The 15,942-nt window shown below is 37.7% G+C and overlaps 1 pseudogene; it reads right to left on the bottom strand.

Moving 5' to 3' along the window:
- Window positions 1-885: 885 nt before the first annotated feature.
- Window positions 886-13,915, bottom strand: LOC108635420 (annotated as a pseudogene).
- Window positions 13,916-15,942: the final 2,027 nt, after the last annotated feature.

Below are 15,942 nucleotides of genomic sequence, written 5' to 3'. Positions count from 1 at the left end.
TATATGCTTGATTTAAAAACATTTTCTACTATGGAAACATATGGTCCTCCCTTCTTACTTTCTGTTAGTTTTAGTTTTCTTTAAATATGTGTCAGTTATCTAGGTGGGTTCTATGAGAAGTTCTTGGTAAATTTTCCTATAATTCCCCAAACATCAATGTTTCTTCTTTAAAATAAACTAGGCCTAAGGCTGATGAATGTTGTTTAAATGTTGTGGATGGTGGTCCCCTTGACCAAAGAGACAAGACACGTTCCCTGAGCTGGACATTTTGATAATAAACTGCTTTTCCGAGGTACAGTTTTCATCAGTACCTTCAGATTGTTTTCATTTGATTCACCAATTTTTTTACAAAATTTATGTGATTTTTGTCTTGTGCTCATTGTTTCTGCTTATTTCAGTCATAGTGGACCTAGGTTTAAAGAAAATAATGTGTATAATATTTTCTGTCATGATAAAGGATTGAATTTTTACATGAGAGTGTTATGGGAAGGATGACGCAATAGCTTCCTGAGGAAAGAGACAAAAGAATGAGAAATGCTGATCTAAAGTGTGGTTATGATATAATATAATATGAAAGTGAAAGTTGCTCAGTCATATCCAGCTCTTTGGGACCCCATGGACTGTAGCCTGCCAGGCTCCTCTGTCCATGGAATTCTCTAGGTCAGTGTACTGGAGTGGGTAGCTATTCTCTTCCCCAGGGGATATTCCCAACCTGGTATCAAACCCAGGTCTCCCACGTTGCAGGCAGATTCTTTACTGTCTGAGCCACCAGGGAAGCCCAAGAATACTGGAGTGGGTAGCCTATCCCATCCCCAGGGGAATCTTTCCAACCCAGGAATTGAACCGGGGTCTCCTGCATTGCAGGCAGTTTATTCACCAGCTGAGCTACCAGGGAAGCTCATATTATAATATAATAGTAAATAATTCAGTCTGTGTTCAACAAACCCATTGAATTTCTCATCATATCTGCAAGTGGCTAAGTGGTGCTCTGTCATGAATTGTAAAAATATACATAGATTTAGATATGTACATAGATATAAATAAGATCATAGATATATTCAGGTAGTTTTGGAGAGAATGAAAATTCAAAAGTCCCTTTAGAGTTCAGTAATTATTTTCTTAACATACAGTTGAGAACTTATATCCATTAGCAAAAGCTGGTTATGGGAGTGAAAATAATAGATGAATAAAAGGTGGGTGACAAAAAGAGAATTAGGTCATGAAATTAAAGATTTTTGCAAGTATCTCAATTTTATAGATGGAAGCATGTAGCTACACTTCTAATTCCATGAACACTCCAAAGGCAAAGGAGTTTAACTGGATGAAGGCAAGTGTCTTGCCATGGCTTTAGGTAAGAAGTGTTGTTGAGGCTGGATGCACAGTAAAAATGAAGAACTATTAGTGGTCTCACTAATAAAATTAAAGGGTGAATCTTTCAAAAGAATTCCAATTATTGAACAATCTCTATAGCAAGGAAAAGCTATAAAATTCTATGCAACAATGAATATAAAATTCTGAATATCTATAAAGTAATATGGATACTATGAATAGACTTTTATTGTTCTTGTTTCTACACCCAACATGTGAAAAACAGTTAAATTCAACCATATCTTTTTAGTATACTTTTGCATTAAAATAATAAATTTCAATACATACCCACATCATTTTATGGAGGAGTTCTACTTATGAGGCAGAACTGCTAGAGCAGCAGTACCCCAAATTTTAGGCCCCAGGAATCAGTTTCGTGGAAGACCATTTTCCCATGGACTGGGATAGGAAGCAATGGTTTTGGGATGATTCAAGCACATTACATTTATTGCTCACTTTGTTTCTATTATTGCATCAGCTCCACCCCAGATCATCAGGCATTCGATCTCAGAGGTTGGGGACACCTGCGCTGAGTCTCAGCTACAGCTAGTCACTTTTCCCCTTCTTTCCTGTTTTAGCAAACTTCCAGCAACAAAATAGACAACATTTTGTGATGACAAATATGGCAGTTGCCACACAGGCCAGCAGGAACCCAATGACATCCAGAGAGTGGTATTGGAACCAGGTGAGGTCATGGAGAGCTGGCCGCAAGTGCTTGGCTCCTTTGTGGCGCATGACAAACTCGATCCAGAAGACTGCTCTGTCCAAGGGCTTCATAGGCTGATCATGTTGAATGGCTGATAATCTCATCACATTCTCTTTGTAGCTGAAGGAAAATCAAACCATTATCATTTATGGAATGAGCTATAATAGATAAAAATGTGAAAATTCCTTGCAGATGGTAACAGAGTGCAACACAGAGTGGAAGAAAAACAGATAATTTTCTCCGAGGTGATTATTGAGATATTAGCTTATGGGCTAGGATTTCTTAAATGCACAGTTTTCAAGCTACAAAGAAAAGAAAGAAAATGGGAGAGAACAAGACTGTGTATTCTAAAGAATGGAACAAGCTCTCCCAAAGGGAAAGAAAAGAAAAGAAATTCATAATATGTCTGTCCAAAGTTTGAATTATCTCATAAGGAATTGTTAATAGACCTGGTAGATGTATTTCAAAATGTTATACTCTAGATATAGCAGGTAAGTCAGGGATGAGGTTTGGAGACATGTCCAGACAGGGCTGGTCTTACATTAGTGAAGTGGTGGTTGAAAGTGTGGAAGTAGATTGACTCAGTTTGATTCCTGACTCTTACTTTGTTGGCTGCTTTTTTATTTTTCTGTTCCTCTGATTTTTTTTTTTTTTAAGAAAATTAATTTTACTAACATTTTAAAACATTTGTATTTTTTAAACTTTTAATTTTACTCTGGAGGGCTCAATTATGATAGAATCTGTTTCTCAGTTTTTCATTGTTATATGAAATGGCTAGGAATAGTATCTTATCTAATTATTTTGAGAATATTGTATTGATTCTTAGAGGCATTCCTAGCATGCAGTAGACACTCAGTGAATGTTTACTAGTATTGTTGTTCTGGTTCTTGTATTGTTATTCTGGTTCTTTGTCATGAGCCTTCTGGAGAAGGCTCAAGATTTCACTCTCAGGCATTGCAGACACACTTGTTTCTATTGCTGAAATAATGGCAGACTAATAGACAAGAAGGAAGAATAAAGAGATATAGCTCATGAACTTTAAATCACAAAGTGCTATAACATGGCAGTGTAGTAATAACAATGGAAGTAACTTTTCTCCCTTTACTGTCAAAAACACAGGAGGAGCACTGGGTTTTTGCAAAGACTGCAGTAATCCTGGAAACATATTTTTAATACAAGAGGAATAGACTACAATAAAGAAGTTACTTAAAATGTGTAAAGTAACACTGTTTTACTAAATACAACATGTAGCATATCATGAACATTCAGTATATTTTCATTTTTGACATCAACATTACATTATTAAAAATTAAAAAGGCATACAAATATACTAGAGATATGTACATTTACATAAAAACAGCAAAAGAAAGATTTGTTTCTTTCAAAAAAAGAAAAAAAGTGCTTTTTATGCTGCTCACGTAGGACAATAGCTGTGCTAAAATTAAATTTAAATAACACTGCTTATAAAACACACAATTCATTTTGCCGCCATTACTGACACATTCTCAAAATGCTTTCTTCACAAACTCATTATGACAAAAAAGGGGGAATATATACATCATATTTGTGATATTAATATAATTGTGTCATTGAAATTCATGTATATCCTGAGGTGATTTGGAAATTAAATATTTCTGTTTTCAGAAAATGTGGTTTTTAAATAGGGATATCCCAACATAACTACCTATTCCAAATAAGACAAAAATGAGCACGAATAAAAGAACTCTGAATATGCTTACATTTATAAGCTGTATGTACATAGTTGTAATTGAGAAAATTAGAAAATTCTAGTTGTTTACCATGTATGAATGATGGGATCAAAATATTATTACAGACTAGCAGATACAGAGAACAATCTATTGGACACCAGATTTGGGGGAGTAGAAACACACAAGTGGGGGAGTAGGAGGCAAAATTACTGGGAACAACATAAGCTCAAGGAGGTGTTATGCAACACTGGAAATTTAACCACTATTTGGTAATTACTTTAAATGGAAAATAACCTGTAAAAATTGTGTAACATTTTTTACAAAAAGGAATATCCCAACATATGGGATTCCCTGGTGGCTCAGATGTAAAGAATCAGCCAGAAATGCAGAGACCTGGTTTGATCCCTGGGTCAGCAAGATCCTCTGGCGAGGGGAGTGGCTACCTACTCCCATGTTCTTGCCTGGAAAATTCCATGGACTGAGGATTGGTGGGATACAGTCTATGGGGTCCCAAAGAGTCAAATACAATTGAGAAACCAACACTTTCACTTTTTCATATCAACATATTCTTCCCAAGTCAATTATGTTTAGATTTTATAATTCTTCCAAACAAGACAAAATGACCACAGTAAAAAAATTAAAAAAAAAATATACCCACATTTATAAATAGGATATACATATTTGAAACTGGGTAGTTAGAAAATTATAGCTGTTTATCATTTATCAGAGATGGAGTCAAAATATTAGCATAGAAAACTCGGAAAATAGTAAATGCAATTGGAATTTGAAATGGATTATGTCATGGTGGTTTACTGAAAATAAACCATCTTTTAAGAGTTTAAAATATTTGTGGTGGTCCTAAGATGGCGGAGGAATAGGATGGGAAGACCACTTTCTCCCTCACAAATTCCTCAAAAGAACATTTCAACGCCGAGCAAACTCCACAAAACAACTTCTGTAGGCTGGCAGAGGACATCAGGCAACCAGAAAAGCAGACCATTGTCTTCAAAAACAGGTAGGAAAAAGTATAAAAGATGAAAAAGGAGACAAAGGAGGTGGGGAAGGAGCTCTGTCCTGGGAAGGGAAGCCCATCCCGGGAAGGGAATTTTAAGAAGAGGGGTTTCCAAACACCAGGAAACACTCTCCCTGCCGAGTCCGTGGTGAGCCTTGGAAACACAGAGGGCAACATAACAGGAAGGGAAAAATAAAGAAATAATTAAAACCAAGAGATTACAAGCCCAACAGTAACTCCCCAGCGGAAAAGCAGCACAGATGCCTGCATCCGCCACTAGGAAGTGGGGGCAGGGCAGGGACGCGCGGGAGGCGCGGGCTGCAGTGCTTTGTAAGAATCGGGCAGGAACGCCCCACGCGCAACCAGAACGATCTAACTTGGGCTAGCAAACCAGACTGTGGGATAGCTACCACACGAAAAGCTCGAACATAAGACACCGCCAGGACCAAGCACAGAACAAAGGATGGAACGGAAAAAGCTGGCTGCAGACCATCCCCTGCCGGGGACAGGCAGCCAGAGCCGTAAGGGCTGGAAAGGGGCAATTGCAGACCCAGAGAGACTTCACTTACCTAACTGCAAGCAGCCTTCTTTCCTAAGACTTCTGGGGGTGCTTGACAGTCACCATCTGCCTCACAAGGGGCGCCAGCGGTCCACCCAGAAAACTGAGCAGCAGAGGCAGAAAAGGCGACAAGTCGCAGTGATTGTGCTCTCCAAACTCCTGAGCTACTCGGACCCTGGAAGGGCACAAAACGCAGTCCCAACCGAATCTGTGCCTCTGAGGGCTACCTGAGCGCTGAACCTGAGCAGCTTAGACCAGGGAAGTGCACGCAGCCTAGGGCCGGCCCTAGAAGGTTCCTGGCTGAGCATCGTAGACCGGAGCGGTTTGTACGCCACGAGAAGGGACAGGTCCAGCGGGGCTGAGACACTGTGCACATGACAGCGCTATTTGTTTGCAGCATCCCCACCTCCCCACAGCGTGACTGAACTAGTGAGCCTAAAAAACCAGCAAACAGAAGAAGCTAAACAGAGGGAACCACCTTGGAAGTGACCCCACACTGCCCACAACATCAGAGAAGGGCCAGATATTTTTACTATTTTTAAAATCATTCCTTTTTTTTTTTCTTTTTTTTCTAACTTTATTTTTATAGTTAAGTCTTCTATTTCTCCTCTAATTTTTATTTCTATAACCTATTATTACTATTAAAAAAAACACAAATGACTCTATTTTTCTTTTTTTTAAGGCAAACACCATATATAGTCTTTGGGTGGTTGTAGGTGTTTTTTTTTTTTTTTTGATAATTCTTGTGCCTTTTTTTTCTTTCCTTTTTTTTTTTCTTTTTTCCTTTTTCCTTCTGCTTCTTTTCTTTAATATTGTATTTTTGAAAATCCAACCTCTACTCTAGATTTTTAATCTTTGCTCTTTGGTTTTTGTTGTCAATTTTGTACATTTAAAAACCTAAACTTCACTATCCAATTTTACCTGAGACCGAGATTACTGGCTTGATCACTTTCTCCTCCTTTGGACTCTCCTTTTGCTCCACCAGGTGGCCTCTGTCTCTTTCCTCCCCCATCTCTTCTCTATCCAACTCTGTGAATCTCTGTGTGTTCCAGACGGTGGAGAACACCTAAGGAACTGGTTCCTGGCAGGATTTGACTCTCTCCTTTTCATTCCTATCTCTTATCCTCCTGGCCACCTCTGTCTACTTCCTCCCTCTCCTCTTCCCTGTATAACTCTGTAAATACCTCTGAGCGGTCCACACTATGGAGCTCACATAAGGAAGTGACTACTGGCTAGCTTGCTCTCTCCTCTTTTGATCTCACCGCATCTCATTCCAGTCACCTCTAACTACCCCCTCCCACTTTTCTTCTTGTAACTCAGTGAACCTCTCTGAGTGTCCCTCAATGTGGAGAAACTTTTCATCTTTAACCTAGATATTTTATCATCAGTGCTGTATAGATGGAGAAGTCTAGAGGCTACTGTAAAAATAAAACTGAAAACCAGAAGCAGGAGGCTTAAGTCCAAAGCCTGAAAACATCAGAGAACTCCTGAATTCAGGGAACATTTAGCAATGGGAGCTCATCAAATGCCTCTATACCTACACTGAAACCAAGCTCCACCCAAGGACCAACAAGTTCCAGAACAAAACATACCACGCAAATTCTCCAACAACACAGGAACACACCCCTGAGCCTCAATATACAGGCAGTTCAAAGTTATTCGAAAACCCTTGACTTCTCATAACCCATTACTGGTCACTCCACTGCAGTCCAGAGAGAAGAAACCCAGCTCCACCCACCAGAACTCCAACACAAGCCTCCCTAACCAGGAAACCTAGACAAGCCACTGATACAACCACACCCACAGTGAGGAGCTCCATAATAAAGAGAACTCCACAAATTCCCAGAATACAAAAAGGCCACCCAAAACGCAGCAATATAACCAAGATGAAGAGACAGAGGAATACTCAGCAGGTAAAGGAACAGGAGAGTTGCCCACCAAACCAAACAAAAGAGGAAGAGGTAGGGAATCTACCTGAGAAAGAATTCTGAATATTGATAGTGAAAATGATCCAAAATCTTGAAACTAAAGTGGAATCACAGAGAAATAGCCTAGAGACAAGGATTGAGAAGATGCAAGAAAGGTTTAACAAGGACCTAGAAGAAATAAGAGTCAATATATAATGAATAATAAATGAGATCAGAAACACTCGGGAGGCAACAAATAGAATAACGGAGGCAGAAGACAGGATTAGTGAAATAGAAGATAGAATGGTAGAAATAAATGAATCAGAGAGGAAAAAAGAAAAATGAATTAAAAGAAATGAGGACAATCTCAGAGACCTCCAGGACAATATGAAATGCTCCAACATTCAAATTATAGGAGTCCCAGAAGAAGAAGACAAAAAGAAAGACCATGAGAAAATCCTTGAGGAGATAATAGTTGAAAACTTCCCTAAAATGGGGAAGGAAATAATCACCCAAGTCCAAGAAACCCAGAGAGTTCCAAATAGGATAAACCCAAAGCGAAACACCCCAAGACACATATTAATCAAATTAACAAAGATCAAACACAAAGAAGAAATATTAAGAGCAGCAAGGGAAAAACAATAATACACAAGGGGATTCCCATAAGGATAACAGCCGATCTTTCAATAGAAACACTTCAGGCCAGGAGGGAATGGCAAGACATACTTAAAGTGATAAAAGAAAATAACCTACAGCCCAGATTACTGTACCCAGCAAGGATCTCATTCAAATACGAAGGAGAAATCAAAATCTTTACAGACAAGCAAAAGCTGAGAGAATTCAGCACCACCGAACCAGCTCTCCAACAAATGCTAAAGGATATTGTCTAGACAGGAAACACAAAAAGGGTGTATAAACCCGAACCCAAAACAATAAAGTAAATGGTAACGGGATCACACTTATCAATAATTACCTTAAACGTAAATGGTTTCAATGTCCCAACCAAAAGGCAAAGACTGGCCGAATGGATACAAAAACAAGACCCCTCTATATGCTGCTTACAAGAGACCCACCTCAAAACAAGGGACACATACAGACTGAAAGTGAAGGGCTGGAAAAAGATATACCATGCAAACAGAGACCAAAAGAAAGCAGGAGTGGCAATACTCATATCTGATAAAATAGACTTTAAAACAAAGGCTGTGAAAAGAGACAAAGAAGGTCACTACATAATGATCAAAGGATCAATCCAAGAAGAAGATATAACAATTATAAATATATACGCACCCAATATAGGAGCACCACAATATGTAAGAGAAATGCTAACAAGTATGAAAGGGGAAATCAAAAATAACACAATAATAGTGGGAGACTTTAATACCCCACTCACACCTATGGATAGATCAACTAAACAGAAAATTAACAAAGAAACGCAAACTTTAAATGATACATTTGACCAGTTAGACCTAATTGATACCTAAAGGACGTTTCACCCCAAAACAATGAATTTTACCTTTTACTCAAGTGCTCATGGAACATTCTCCTGGATAGATCACATTCTGTGCCATAAATCTAAACTTGATAAATTCAAAAAAATCGAAATCATTCCAAGCATCTTTTCTGACCATAATGCATTAAGATTAGATCTCAGTTACAGGAGAAAAACTATTAAAAATTCCAACATATGGAGGTTGAACAACACACATCTGAATAACCAACAAATCACAGAAGAAATCAAAAAAGAAATCAAAACATGCATAGAAACTAATGAAAATGAAAACACAACAACCCAAAACCTGTGGGACCCTATAAAGCAGTGCTAAGAGGAAAGTTCATAGCACTACAGGCATACCTCAAGAAACAAGAAAAAAGTCAACTAAATAACCTAACTCTACACCTAAAGCAACTAGAAAAAGAAGAATTGGAGAACCCCAGAGTTAGTAGAAGGAAAGAAATCTTAAAAATTAGGGCAGAAATAAATGCAAAAGAAACAAAAGAGACCATAGCAAAAATCAACAAAGCCAAAAGCTGGTTCTTTGAAAGGATAAATAAAATTGACAAACCATTAGCCAGACTCATCAAGAACCAAAGAGAGAAAAATCAAATGAATAAAATTAGAAATGAAAAGGGAGACATCACAACAGACAAAAGAAATACAAAGGATCATAAGAGACTACTATCAGCAGTTATATGCCAATAAAATGGACAACGTGGAAGAAATGGACAAATTCTTAGAAAAGTACAATTTTCCAAAACTGAACCAGGAAGAAATAGAAAATCTTAAAAGACCCATCATAGGCACGGAAATTGAAACTGTAATCAGAAATCTTCCAGCAAACAAAAGCCCAGGTCCAGACGGCTTCACAGCTGAATTCTACCAAAAATTTCGAGAAGTGCTAACACCTATCCTACTCAAACTCTCCCAGAAAATTGCAGAGGAAGGTAAACTTCCAAACTCATTCTATGAGGCCACCATCACCCTAATACCAAAACCTGACAAAGATACTACAAAAAAAGAAAACTACAGGCCAATATCACTGATGAACATAGATGCAAAAATCCTCAACAAAATTCTAGCAATCAGAATCCAGCAACACATTAAAAAAATCATACACCATGACCAAGTGGGCTTTATCCCAGGGATGCAAGCATTCTTCAATATCTGCAAATCAATCAATGTAATTCACCACATTAAGAAATTGAAAAATAAAAACCATATGATTATCTCAATAGATGCAGAGAAGGCTTTGACAAAATTCAACATGCATTTATGATAAAAACTCTCCAGAAAGCAGGAATAGAAGGAACATACCTCAACATAATAAAAGCTATATATGACAAACCCACAGCAAACATTATCCTCAATGGTGAAAGTCAGTTAGTTCCCCTAAAGTCAGGAAAAAATCAAGGGTGCCCACTTTCACCGCTGCTATTCAACATAGTTCTAGAAGTTTTGGCCACAGCAATCAGAGCAGAAAAAGAAATATAAGGAATACGAATTGGAAAAGAAGAAGTAAAACTCTCACTGTTTGCAGATGACATGATCCTCTATATAGAAAACCCTAAAGACTCCACCAGAAAATTACTAGAGCTCATCAACGAATATAGTAAAGTTGCGGGATATAAAATCAATGTGCAGAAATCTCTTGCATTCCTATACACTAATAATGAGAAAGTAGAAAAAGAAATTAAGGAAACATTCCATTCACCATTGCAATGAAAAGAATAAAATACTTAGGAATATATCTACCTAAAGAAACTAAAGACCTATATATAGAAACCTATAAAACACTGATGAAAGTAATCAAAGAGGACACTAATAGATGGAGAAATATACCCTGTACATGGATCGGAAAAATCAATATAGTGAAAATAAGCATACTACCCAAAGCAATTTACAAACTCAATGCAATCCCTATTAAGCTACCAGCCATATTTTTCACAGAACTAGAACAAATAATTTCAAGATTTGTATGGAAATACAAAAAGCCTCGAATAGCCAAAGCAATCTTGAGAAAGAAGAATGGAACTGGAGGAATCAACTTGCCTGACTTCAGGCTCTACTACAGAGCCACAGTCATCAAGACAGAATGGTACTGGCACAAAGACAGAAATATAGATCAATGGAACAAAATAGAAAGCCCAGATATAAGTCCACACACATATGGACACCTTATCTTTGACAAAGGAGGCAAGAATATACAATGGAGTAAAGACAATCTCTTTAACAAGTGGTGCTGGGAAAACTGGTCAACCACTTGTAAAAGAATGAAACTAGATCACTTTCTAACACCACACACAAAAATAAACTCAAAATGGATTAAAGATCTAAATGTAACACCAGAAACTATAATACTCCTAGAGGAGAATATAGGCAAAACACTCTCCGACATAAATCACAGCAGAATCCTCTATGATCCACCTCCCAGAATACTGGAAATAAAAGCAAAAATAAACAAATGGGATCTAATTAAAATTAAAAGCTTCTGCACAACAAAGGAAAATATAAGCAAGGTGAAAAAGACAGCCTTCGGAATGGGAGAAAATAATAGCCAATGAAGCAACTGACAAACAACTAATCTCAAAAATATACAAGCAACATATGCAGCTCAATTCCAGAAAAATAAACGACCCAATCAAAAAATGAGCCAAAGGATTAAATAGACATTTCTCCAAAGAAGACATATGGATGGCTAACAAACACATGAAAAGATGCTCAACATCACTCATTATTAGAGAAATACAAATCAAAACCACAATGAGTTACGACTTCACACCAGTCAGAATGTCCGCGATCCAAAAATCTGCAAGCAATAAATGCTGGCGAGGGTGTGGAGAAAAGGGAACCCTCCTACACTGTTGGTGGGAATGCAAACTAGTACAGCCACTATGGAGAACAGTGAGGAGATTCCTTAAAAATTGCAAATAGAGCTGCCTTATGACCCAGCAATCCCACTTCTGGGCATACACACCGAGGAAACCAGAACTGAAAGAGACACATGTACCCCAATGTTCATTGCAGCACTGTTTATAATAGCCAGGACATGGAAACAACCTAGATGTCCATCAGCAGATGAATGGATAAGAAAGCCATGGTACATATACACAATGGAGTATTACTCAGCTGTTAAAAAGAATTCATTTGAATCAGTTTTGATGAGATGGATGAAACTGGAGCCGATTATACAGAGTGAAGTAAGCCAGAAAGAAAAACGCTAATACAGTATACTAACACATATATATGGAATTTAGAAAGATGGCAATGACGACCCTGTATGCAAGACAGCAAAAAAGACACAGACGTGTATAATGGACTTTTGGACTCAGACGGAGAGGGAGAGGGTGGGATGATATGGGAGAATGGCATTGTAACATGTATACTGTCATGTAAGAATCGAATAGCCAGTCTATGTCTGACGCAGGATACAGCATGCTTGGGGCTGGTGCATGGTGATGACCTAGAGAGATGTTATGGGGAGGGAGGTGGGAGAGGGGTTCATGTTTGGGAACGCATGTACACCCGTGGTGGATTCCTGTCAATGTATGGCAAAACCAATACAGTATTGTAAAGTAAAATAAAGTAAAAATAAAAATTAAAAAAAAATATTTGAGAAGTCATATGCTGAAAGAGTAAAGTGGGCAGATGAGTATCCATATTGTTCATGGTTCCCTGCAATAACTTTGTTCTCAATGCTTCTGAGATCCATTAGAATTTCAATGGTTCTTCTCATTCTAATGATTAAGTTTTTCAAATTTCTCCACTATCTTTTAAAACGCTGAGAAACCGTTTTCCATAAAACCATGAAAAAAACTTAATGTGACATTCACAACCCGTTATTTTTGTCTGTTTCCAAAACATTGAGCAAATCTTATGCCTCATTGTGCTTATGTGGAGACTCATGGCTGCCTCCCTCGCCTTCAGATGAGAACTTCTCTAGAAAGAGTGCCTAGTAAAGGAAAAAATATATATATATATATACTCACGAAGGATTATTAATGACTTCCTTCAATGCGTTGAGCAAATCTCTTGTTGACCATTGTTTCCAAGTCCAACCTGACAGCTGTTCCCTTGGATTTCATTCGAGCGATGTTATCAGCTTGATCAGCCAAACAAAGGTGTGCCCACCATAGGGATCCCATGATAGATGGCCTCATAAACACCATTGCTTCCACCATGAGTTTATAAAGGCTTTGGTTTTTGGATGGCCTAGGATTGAGTGAATTTCAGGAAGATTATTAATTATAACAGAATAAAATGAGAAATGGGTATTATAAGGCACTAGAAGAAGCAGTATCTTTTAGATAACATTATTATGTATATTGAAAGTGCTTTTAACTTGCTTTCAGAACTCAGAGAAGAAACAGCTATGTCTGCTGAAGGCGTAAATGAAGATTTTGTGAAAGAAGTGCTGAGTCACTTGAACATCACAAATGAATCCAGGATTGGCAGGTGAATAACTTGAAAGACCATTCTGGGTGAAAGAAACCACATGTGCAAAAAAAGAGGAGGGCATGCCAGAATTTATCACCTAAAGATATAGTGAAGTCATTTAGTTTGATAGGAATGGTGTTGGGGAAAAGAAGGATAATGGTAGTGGCACTGGAACCAGAGGAAGGAAAAGCTACAATTTTATCATGAAGTGTGTTATTGCCTCACAAAAATGATTGTGCATTTTTTTAATAGGAAATTGAGAGTCATTGCTAATGGCAGAAGAGTTCTTATTTTTAGTAGCATTTAACATACCTCTACAGAATGGAAATGATAAGTATAAGGAAAGAATTCAGAGACAGAACTACAATCCAGGAAATTATTGAAAAGTTCACTGTGAGAAGTAATTACAGCTGAAGTAAAGATTCTGGCTGTGAGGGATGTGACTATGTAGAATAAACTGACATCTGTTATGTGTTCTCCTTTTTTTCTCATAGCAAAGAAAATTATAATAAAGTAGTAAAGTTTTCCTTTTCAGTGTTTTAATAATTGCTTTGTAAGTGTGTTTCCTGTTGAAGCACTCTCACTCTGCTCAGCTGTTACTCATGTTTTCATTATTTGTTGTGATAAGTCTCACCAAGAAGGTCACTCTGGGGAAGCCATTTATACAACCGGGTGTTGGGTCCTAAGTTATCTGGTTTTTTGCCATCATATCTCCATAGCACCTGTTAAAAGTAAAGGAAATACTTTATTTTATGAGTTGAACTTCAAAGTTATACTAATACTTTCTAAATTGAATAAGATACATATAATTACATGCCTTCCATATGACATGTAAGGAAATGAAGACATATGAAGTAATGGTAACTAGTAATACGAAGACATAAATAGGAATACCTACGTTTGATGTATTAATTATGTACACATGATGGCAGAGACAAGTGAGATTTTCAATGAACAATTCAAATATTAAAAAAAAAAACTGCTTTATTGTTGCTTTACAGTCACTAAGTTGTGTCCAACTCTTTGCACTCCATGGAGTGCAGCATGCTAGGCTTCCCTGTCCTTCACTATTTCTCAGAAGTTGCTCATATTCATATCCATTGATTCAGTGTTGCTATCCAAGCAACACATCCTCTGTCATTCCCTTTCCCTCCTACCCTTAATCTTTCTCAGCATCAAGGTCTTTTTCAATGAGCCATCGCTTTGCATCGGGTGGCAAGGTATTGGAGCTTCAGCTTCAGCATCAGTCCTTCCAATGAATATACAAAGTTAATTCACTTAGGATTGACCAGTTTGATCCTGCTGTCCAGGGGACTCTCAAGAGTCTTCTCCAACACCACAATTCAAAAGCATCAATTTTTTGGCACTCAGCCTTCTTTATGGTCCAACTCTCACATCCATACACGACTACTGAAAAACCACAGCTTTGACTATATGGACTTTCCAGGCAAATGCTGTCTTTGCTTTTTAATACACTGTCTAGACTTGTCATAGCTTTTCTTTCATGGATAGGTGGTTTTATTTCTAATACAATAAGTCAGAGGCAGATTACACATAACCTACATATTCATTCGCTTTCTTTATATGCTAGGGCTCATTTTCAAATTCAATATTCACTGATTTATTTTTAACTGTTATAAAAGAGTTTTCTTATATCAAGTAGTTAAAATGGGAAGTTATTTTATTAGAATTTTACACGTTTTGATTACAAAGAAGAAAACATATGCAGTCAATCACCTAAGATAAATATTTTGGCTTATTTAAAATTTATTAATCCCCTTCATAGATCACAGCCTTGTCATGCTAAACTGAGTTGTGTAACTCAATGAAGCTATGAGCCATGCTCTGCACGGCTACCCAAGGGCAGATGGGTCATAGCGGAGGGTTCTGACAAACGGCGTTCCACTGGAGGAAGGAATGGACAACTACTCCAGTATCTTTGCCATAAGAACCATGAACAGTATGGAAAGACAAAATATATGACACTGGAAGATGAGTTCTCCAGGTCAGAAGGTGTCCAATATGCTGTTGAGGAAGATTGGAGGGCAATTACTAATAGTTCCAGAAAGAATGAAGTGACAGCGCCAATGAAGAAATGATGCTTAGTTGTGGATGTGTCTGGTGGTGAAAGTCTGATGCTGTAAATAACATAGGATCCTGGAATGTGAGGCCAATGAAATCAAGGTAGTTGGACATGGTCAAGCAGGATATGGCAAGAGTGAATATCAACATCTTAGGAATCCATGAATTAAAATGGTCGAGTTCAATGAATTTAATTCAGATGACCATTATATCTACTACTGTGGTTAAGAATCCCTTAGAAGAAATGGAGTAGCCTCACAGTTAACAAACAGGTCTGAAATGCAGTGCTTGGGTGCAATCTCAAAAACCACAGAAAGATCTTGGTTCATTTCCAAGGTAAACCATTCAACATCACAGCAATCCAAGTCTGTGCACCAACCACTAATGCTGAGGAAGCTGAAGTCGATTGATTTCAGCAAGACCTACAAGACCTTCTAAAATTAACAAAAAAAAAATGAAGAAGAAGTCTTTTCATCATGGGATAGGAATGTAAAAGTAAAAAGTCAAGAGATATCTAGATAAGAGGCAAGTTTGGCCTTGTAGTACTAAAAGAAGCAGACAAAGCTAACAGACTTTAGTTCAGAGAACACACTGGTCATAGTAAACATCCTTTTCCAACAACTGATGACTCTATACATGGACATCACCAGATGGTCAATACTGAAAT

This window comes from Capra hircus, unplaced genomic scaffold, assembly GCF_001704415.2.
Source record: "Capra hircus breed San Clemente unplaced genomic scaffold, ASM170441v1, whole genome shotgun sequence".
NCBI classification, from domain to species: Eukaryota; Metazoa; Chordata; class Mammalia; order Artiodactyla; family Bovidae; genus Capra; species Capra hircus.
The sequence above is the reverse complement of the archived record's forward strand: the minus strand, read 5'-3'. Positions and strand labels throughout refer to the sequence as shown.